Below are 8,823 nucleotides of genomic sequence, written 5' to 3' on the forward strand. Positions count from 1 at the left end.
CACCCCATTCAATCGTTACTTTTCAGAATCAGGAAATTTGCATCACACTTGTTCCTGGATAATATGTTTTCCTCAACAAGAATTTACTGTACTGGTTATGTCAAAGACTAGATGCTTTCTTCACTGGCCAAGGACTGTGCATGTCACGACCACTTTTGCCAAGATATTCTTTTAGCTTCCTGGAGTGACAGATTAACAAATCCGACTGGCTGCCACTACGAAGTTGCAACACTGTCCGAGCCAAACCAAAGTAAACGCAGTGCAGAGACCCTATAGGAGTAAATGCTGCTTTTAAAACACTAATCACAGGTCGAACATTGACTGCAACACTACCTGTTGCAACATATGGCACGTGCGCATGGGTCACCTGAGGCAGTGCCCCGAAGACCTATGCTAACATCGTTGTGAATGTGAGGGCGAACAGTGGCTACACATATCTAGAATTCCTTGCCTGCGATGCAAAGCGAAAGCGAAAGAATTTTGGAGCAATTGTTTGGTGGGCACCGAGTGTTAATCTGTACTAGAATACATGGCACCCTTTACTCTTTCAAAAGGTTCTCACCCTCTCCTGCCGTTCGCTGTCCTTCTCGAGATTGTAGGCATCATGCGGTGAGCAGAGGTGCTCCAGGAAGTCTATTGCCGATTCACTTAGGAACTGTTCCTCCCGACCAGTGTGCCTGCTGATATACGTCTTGATCTCTTCTTCAAGCTGGAACAAAAAGAAAAAAAACTCAAGAAACCCAAGACACTAATAACAGCACTGAATGCAACAGCCGAGAAACAAGCTCAACAACTGATCAAGCATGCGCGATCCTCCACAAGCTGCGACTTCGAAGATGCCCGACCTCGGGCAAGAATTTTTCGATGGAAGTGGGCTGGTTCGTATGGGGACTATACAGTCAAAACTCGATTTAACGAAACCCGATTTAACGAAAATCTCGATTTAACGAAGGTATCCTAATTCCCCCTCAGACGCCCATAGGGTTCAATGCTTTGACTAACCCGAAATAACGAAACCGATTCCGTGATCTGTCCCGATTTAACGAACCTTTTTTCGAGAAATAAAGGTGAAAAAGTGTTAATTTTTGGTCTATTTTGTAGACAGCACCCAAAAATTTATTGATTGCAAGTCAGCGGTAACAGCGCGGAGCATCTTCATCCCGTCGCTTTTTTCAAACTGCGCGGCGCAAAACGAGTTTTAATTTTGAGTCGAGCTCACAAGATGGCGCCAGCAGTAAAAAAGTTTCGTGCCACACTTCATAGATGGCGCTGTTGTAGTTCGCGTGTTTTTCTTTGTGTGTGTTTGTGTGTTGCGCTCTGTGTTCGCTCTTGTGCGGATTTCCCCGTGCCTTTGAACGCACGTCTTTGTCAAGCTCAGCTTGTTAGGCCTCCATCAGTCTAGCCGTCGATAATTGTCAACTGCTTCAGGACTGCCGGTTTCGGGACACTAGGCCCTGAAACTGCCGAAGCTGGTCCGGACTGCGCGAGCGCCGTGCACGAGGATGAAGATGCCTGGGAACACCTTCGCTCAGTGGATAAAGTGCCCACAGGCATAAGTTTCTGAGACTACGTGAACGCCGACGCAAACGCAGTCACAACGGAAGTTTTGACTGATGCCGATATGTTGCGGCTTGTAGGAAGCGTGGAGGGAGTGGCGGCTGAAGACGCTGCCGACGACACTGCAGGTGCCGAAGCTCCCGTGCCGACACCAGGTCAGGTGATGGATGCTCTCGATCTGCTGCGACATTTTGCCGGCGCACACGAGGGGACGGAAGACGCGCTGGACGCACTTCAGACCTACGAGAAATCGGTGCGGCCGTTGCTCACAAAGCGCACGCAGGCAAAGATCACCGACTTCTTTGGCGGAAAATAAATTTGTAGTCCCCTCGGGCCTTTCTTGTCGAGTAAGAATTTTTGTTGTTTCTTTTCATACACGCTAGCGGCGCCGGTCGTGGTGTTGGCGCCACCCACTCGAAAGTAGCGCGGGGGGGGTCATGACGATGACCATACGGACCCCCAAAGAGTGCGCTAGTTGTATGATTACCAACTTTGGCGCCAATTTGTCATTAGCTTTGTGGCTTGCCGTCCCATCGGCGGTATTTAGGGAAGATTGTTGCGCCGCTAGCCGAGCCGTCCTTTGGGTCGGTGCTACCGGCGTGAATTCGTCACGCGCGAGTGCGACGAAAAGTGGAAATGGTACGTGCTAACCGATACGACCGCGATAAGCTGGTAAGGTTTATGCGGATGCAAAATGCATTATGTTCAATGGGTGCTCAGTCGGGGACTTGACTTTACTACTTTTAAAACGAAAGTACTGTTTAAGCGGGTACGTTTTAACGAGGTTTTACTGTAATCGAATGTACTGAATTATGCGCCCAAGAAATGCCTCACTCAATTTAACAAAGTTCTCGATTTAACGAAATAATTCACGGCTCCCCTCAACTTCGTTAAATCGAGTTTTAACTGTACTTCGTTTCATATATAAGGTGCAACACTGAAAGGTACGGAAGTAGTGCAAGTGAAAAGAAAAGAGAGGCTCGCTACTACGCACTTGTTTTCTGCTCGAGTGGTCTAAGAAATGAGAAAGCGACAGTGTCATCAGCAACAACAGTGCATTTACTCAAGCTCATGACAAACGATAACTGGTATAAAGATATATCGCTAGTAACGAACAAATTCTTCAGACTTATCAATTCTTCCACTGCCGCCATGCAAAAACCAACCATACATAACGATAAAATTATTGCCGCAATAAAGCCTACAGCTATAGGATTCTGGCCATCCAATAGGTGTTCACCAATACAATGTCTGAAATCTGGTGAAAAAAACAAAATATTCTGAAGCGAATGCCATGAAAACTCTGCAAAATCCATGAGGGGCTTTGCGTACAGCCTTGGGAACACAGCGCTATCGTCAGTGCATTCGCTGGAAGGAGGAGGGAAGAGCTTGCTTGGGCGCCGCCACACAACGCTTTTTCACACAAATGTAGTTTTCGTCATTTGTGCATATGTGAACTCTGCAAAAATTGGAGCAACTTCTCCCGCCAAACTGACCATGTAATTGTTGAGCAGCTCAGGGGCTCCATTGATAAAAACATTCTCGCAGCTGCTTGAAAAAACGCACCACATCTCTCCACTCACGTCCAGTGATAACAGCATATATTTGCAACCAATCAGCTAAATGAAGCATGCAATTTCCCATTACATGCCAAATCAAGCAAAAAGGAGAAAGAGTGGCCAAATTGTGACAATATAGCATACCATATGAGAAATGCTACAATCGAGCTGTTGAAGTGAAACTATTTGAGATGCATGAAGCATATTAGTCTATGAGTGGTCAAATTAATGAAGGCACACCTTTGAAGGCAGAGACTAAAATTTACACTAAACACAGCACGCATAGCACATTTAGCAGTGTACTGTTCACTCCAGCAAGTTTTGTCCTTGTTGCAACAGACATTCTTAACAATGAGTATGAATGCACATGCCCCCTTTCACAAACTATGCCTTGAAGTTTAAGCTTGCCCTGTCCCTTTAATTTGAGATAGTGGAAGTCTTTTTTTAGTGCAGCTTTAACCAACCATACAGTCCTTTATTTTGTTTGCCAACATAAATTTGGGAAAGCCTATACAGAGAGATAAAAGAGGAGGAGGTCGTCCACGAGCAAAACTCACGCGAGGAAGCTCCGTCTCGAGCCTCTTTCACGCCCTCATTTCAAGGAGGCACCCACCACGGTGGTTGAGGCGGGATTGGTCAGCGGCGCGCCTCTCAAACTCGAGGAAGCGAGCCCACAGAGCTTCCCGCCGCTCGACTTGCATCAAAATGGGCTTGTTTTTGGCGTGGAACTTCTTGAGCCTTCAGAGTTCTTCCTCCGGTTCTTCAAGCCTCTGGTCTGAAAAGGCAGGAGGCAGCATATATGATTGGTTTATGGGGGTTTAACGTCCCAAAGCAACTCGGGCTATGAGGGACGCCCTAGTGATGGACTCCGGAAATTTTGACCACCTGGGATTCTTCAACGTGCACTGACATCGCACAGTACACGGGCCTCTAGAATTTCGCCTCCACCGAAAGTCGACCGCTGCGGCCGGGATCGAACCCGCGTCTTTTGGGTCAGCAGCAGAGCGACGTAACCACTGAACCACCGCGGCGGCCTACTTGTTTTAAGGACAAGGTAAATTCAGACCAAATTCTGCGACCACTAATAGAAGGAGCTGTTAATACCTTAAGCCAAAAAATGCCAATCGACATTCTTATGAAATCAAATTGACAAAAAAAGTCTTCACACCCCATTCAATCGTTACTTTTCAGAATCAGGAAATTTGCATCACACTTGTTCCTGGATAATATGTTTTCCTCAACAAGAATTTACTGTACTGGTTATGTCAAAGACTAGATGCTTTCTTCACTGGCCAAGGACTGTGCATGTCACGACCACTTTTGCCAAGATATTCTTTTAGCTTCCTGGAGTGACAGATTAACAAATCCGACTGGCTGCCACTACGAAGTTGCAACACTGTCCGAGCCAAACCAAAGTAAACGCAGTGCAGAGACCCTATAGGAGTAAATGCTGCTTTTAAAACACTAATCACAGGTCGAACATTGACTGCAACACTACCTGTTGCAACATATGGCACGTGCGCATGGGTCACCTGAGGCAGTGCCCCGAAGACCTATGCTAACATCGTTGTGAATGTGAGGGCGAACAGTGGCTACACATATCTAGAATTCCTTGCCTGCGATGCAAAGCGAAAGCGAAAGAATTTTGGAGCAATTGTTTGGTGGGCACCGAGTGTTAATCTGTACTAGAATACATGGCACCCTTTACTCTTTCAAAAGGTTCTCACCCTCTCCTGCCGTTCTCTGTCCTTCTCGAGATTGTAGGCATCATGCGGTGAGCAGAGGTGCTCCAGGAAGTCTATTGCCGATTCACTTAGGAACTGTTCCTCCCGACCAGTGTGCCTGCTGATATACGTCTTGATCTCTTCTTCAAGCTGGAACAAAAAGAAAAAAAAACTCAAGAAACCCAAGACACTAATAACAGCACTGAATGCAACAGCCGAGAAACAAGCTCAACAACTGATCAAGCATGCGCGATCCTCCACAAGCTGCGACTTCGAAGATGCCCGACCTCGGGCAAGAATTTTTCGATGGAAGTGGGCTGGTTCGTATGGGGACTATACAGTCAAAACTCGATTTAACGAAACCCGATTTAACGAAAATCTCGATTTAACGAAGGTATCCTAATTCCCCCTCAGACGCCCATAGGGTTCAATGCTTTGACTAACCCGAAATAACGAAACCGATTCCGTGATCTGTCCCGATTTAACGAACCTTTTTTCGAGAAATAAAGGTGAAAAAGTGTTAATTTTTGGTCTATTTTGTAGACAGCACCCAAAAATTTATTAATTGCGAGTCAGCGGTAACAGCGCGGAGCATCTTCATCCAGTCGCTTTTTTCAAACTGCGCGGCGCAAAACGAGTTTTAATTTTGAGTCGAGCTCACAAGATGGCGCCAGCAGTAAAAAAGTTTCGTGCCACACTTCATAGATGGCGCTGTTGCAGTTCGTGTGTTTTTCTTTGTGTGTGTTTGTTTGTTGTGCTCTGTGTTCGCTCTTGTGCGGATTTCCCCGTGCCTTTGAACGCACGTCTTTGTCAAGCTCAGCTTGTCAGGCCTCCATTAGTCTAGCCGTCGATAATTGTCAACTGCTTCAGGACTGCCGGTTTCGGGACACTAGGCCCTGAAACTGCCGAAGCTGGTCCGGACTGCGCGAGCGCCGTGCACGAGGATGAAGATGCCTGGGAACACCTTCGCTCAGTGGACGAAGTGCCCACAGGCATAAGTTTCTCAGACTACGTGAACGCCGACGCAAACGCAGTCACAACGGAAGTTTTGACTGATGCCGATATGTTGCGGCTTGTAGGAAGCGTGGAGGGAGTGGCGGCTGAAGACGCTGCCGACGACCCTGCAGGTGCCGAAGCTCCCGTGCCGACACCAGGTCAGGTGATGGATGCTCTCGATCTGCTGCGACACTTTGCCGGCGCACACGAGGGGACGGAAGACGCGCTGGACGCACTTCAGACCTACGAGAAATCGGTGCGGCCGTTGCTCACAAAGCGCACGCAGGCAAAGATCACCAACTTCTTTGGCGGAAAATAAATTTGTAGTCCCCTCGGGCCTTTCTTGTCGAGTAAGAATTTTTGTTGTCTCTTTTCATACACGCTAGCGGCGCCGGTCGTGGTGTTGGCGCCACCCACTCGAAAGTAGCGCGGGGGGTCATGACGATGACCATACGGACCCCCAAAGATTGCGCTAGTTGTATGATTACCAACTTTGGCGCCAATTTGACATTAGCTTTGTGGCTTGCCGTCCCATCGGCGGTATTTAGGGAAGATTGTTGCGCCGCTAGCCGAACCGTCCTTTGGGTCGGTGCTACCGGCGTGAATTCGTCACGCGCGAGTGCGACGAAAAGTGGAAATGGTACGTACTAACCGATACGACCGCGATAAGCTGGTAAGGTTTATGCGGATGCAAAATGCACTATGTTCAATGGGTGCTCAGTCGGGGACTTGACTTTACTACTTTTAAAACGAAAGTACTGTTTAAGCGGGTACGTTTTAACGAGGTTTTACTGTAATCGAATGTACTGAATTATGTGCCCAAGAAATGCCTCACTCAATTTAACGAAGTTCTCGATTTAACGAAATAATTCACGGCTCCCCTCAACTTCGTTAAATCGAGTTTTAACTGTACTTTGTTTCATATATAAGGTGCAACACTGAAAGGTACGGGAGTAGTGCAAGTGAAAAGAAAAGAGAGGCTCGCTACTACGCACTTGTTTTCTGCTCGAGTGGTCTAAGAAACGAGAAAGCGACAGTGTCATCAGCAACAACAGTGCATTTACTCAAGCTCATGACAAACGATAACTGGTATAAAGATATATCGCAAGTAACGAACAAATTCTTCAGACTTATCAATTCTTCCATTGCCGCCATGCAAAAACAAACCATACATAACGATAAAATTATTGCCGCAATAAAGCCTACAGCTATAGGATTTTGGCGATCTGGTAGGTGTTCACCAATAGAATGTCTGAAATCTGATGAAAAAAAATATTTTGAAGCGAATGCCATGTAAACTCTGCAAAATCCATGAGGGGCTTTGCGTACAGCCTTGGGAACACAGCGCTATCGTCAGTGCAATCGCTGGAAGGAGGAGGGAAGAGCTTGCTTTGGCGCCGCCACACAACGCTTTTTCACACAAATGTAGTTTTCGTCATTTGTGCATATGTGAACTCTGCGAAAATTGGAGCGACTTCTCCCGCCAAACTGACCATGTAATTGTTGAGCAGCTCAGGGGCTCCATTGATAAAAACATTCTCGCAGCTGCTTGAAAAAACGCACCACATCTCTCCACTCACGTCCAGTGATAACAGCATATATTTGCAACCAATCAACTAAATGAAGCATGCAATTTCCCATTACATGCCAAATCAAGCAAAAAGGAGAAAGAGTGGCCAAATTGTGACAATATAGCATACCATATGAGAAATGCTGCAATCGAGCTGTTGAAGTGAAACTATTTGAGATGCATGAAGCATATTAGTCTATGAGTGGTCAAATTAATGAAGGCACACCTTTGAAGGCAGAGACTAAAATTTACACTAAACACAGCACGCATAGCACATTTAGCAGTGTACTGTTCACTCCAGCATGTTTTGTCCTTGTTGCAACAGATATTCTTAACAATGAGTATGAATGCACATGCCCCCTTTCACAAACTATGCCTTGAAGTTTAAGCCTGCCCGACCCCTTTAATTTGAGATAGTGGAAGTCTTTTTCTAGTGCAGCTTTAACCAACCATACAGTCCTTTATTTTGTTTGCCAACATAAATTTGGGAAAGCCTAAACAGAGAGATAAAAGAGGAGGAGGTCGTCCACGAGCAAAACTCCCACGAGGAAGCTCCGTCTCGAGCCTCTTTCGCGCCCTCATTTCAAGAAGGCACCCACCACGGTGGTTGAGGCGGGATTGGTCAGCGGCGCGCTTCTCAAACTCGAGGAAGCGAGCCCACAGAGCTTCCCGCCGCTCGACTTGCATCAAAATGGGCTTGATTTTGGCGTGGAACTCCTTGAGCCTTCCGAGTTCTTCCTCCGGTTCTTCAAGCCTCTGGTCTGAAAAGGCAGGAGGCAGCATATATGATTGGTTTATGGGGGTTTAACGTCCCAAAGCAACTCGGGCTATGAGGGACGCCCTAGTGATGGACTCCGGAAATTTCGACCACCTGGGATTCTTCAACGTGCACTGACATCGCACAGTACACAGGCCTCTAGAATTTCGCCTTCAACGAAATTCGACCGCCGCGGCCGGGATCGAACCCGCGTTTTTTTGGGTCAGCAGCTGAGCGACGTAACCACTGAACCACCGCGGCGGCCTACTTGTTTTAAGGATAACGTAAATTCAGACCAAATTCTGCGACCACTAATAGAAGGAGCTGTTAATACCTTAAGCCAAAAAATGCCAATCGACATTCTTATGAAATCAAATTGACAAAAAGTCTTCACACCCCATTCAATCGTTACTTTTCAGAATCAGGAAATTTGCATCACACTTTTTCCTGGATAATATGTTTTTCTCAACAAGAATTTACTGTACTGGTTATGTCAAAGACTAGATGCTTTCTTCACTGGCCAAGGACTGTTCATGTCACGACCACTTTTGCCAAGATATTCTTTTAGCTTCCTGGAGTGACAGATTAACAAATCCGACTGGCTGCCACTACGATGTTGCAACACTGTCCGAGCCAAACCAAAGTAAAAGCAGTGCAGAC

At 46.7% G+C, this 8,823-nt stretch overlaps 1 long non-coding RNA gene across 1 annotated transcript; it reads right to left on the bottom strand.

The window, feature by feature from the left end:
- Positions 1–579: 579 nt before the first annotated feature.
- LOC144135902 (uncharacterized) lies at positions 580–4,984 on the bottom strand. The gene is made up of 3 exons (XR_013315561.1): positions 4,844–4,984; positions 3,674–3,891; positions 580–709 (listed from the first exon to the last, which is right to left on the bottom strand). It is a non-coding gene; the product is annotated as an uncharacterized LOC144135902 (long non-coding RNA).
- Positions 4,985–8,823: the final 3,839 nt, after the last annotated feature.

This window comes from Amblyomma americanum, chromosome 1, assembly GCF_052857255.1.
Source record: "Amblyomma americanum isolate KBUSLIRL-KWMA chromosome 1, ASM5285725v1, whole genome shotgun sequence".
Lineage (NCBI taxonomy): Eukaryota > Metazoa > Arthropoda > Arachnida > Ixodida > Ixodidae > Amblyomma > Amblyomma americanum.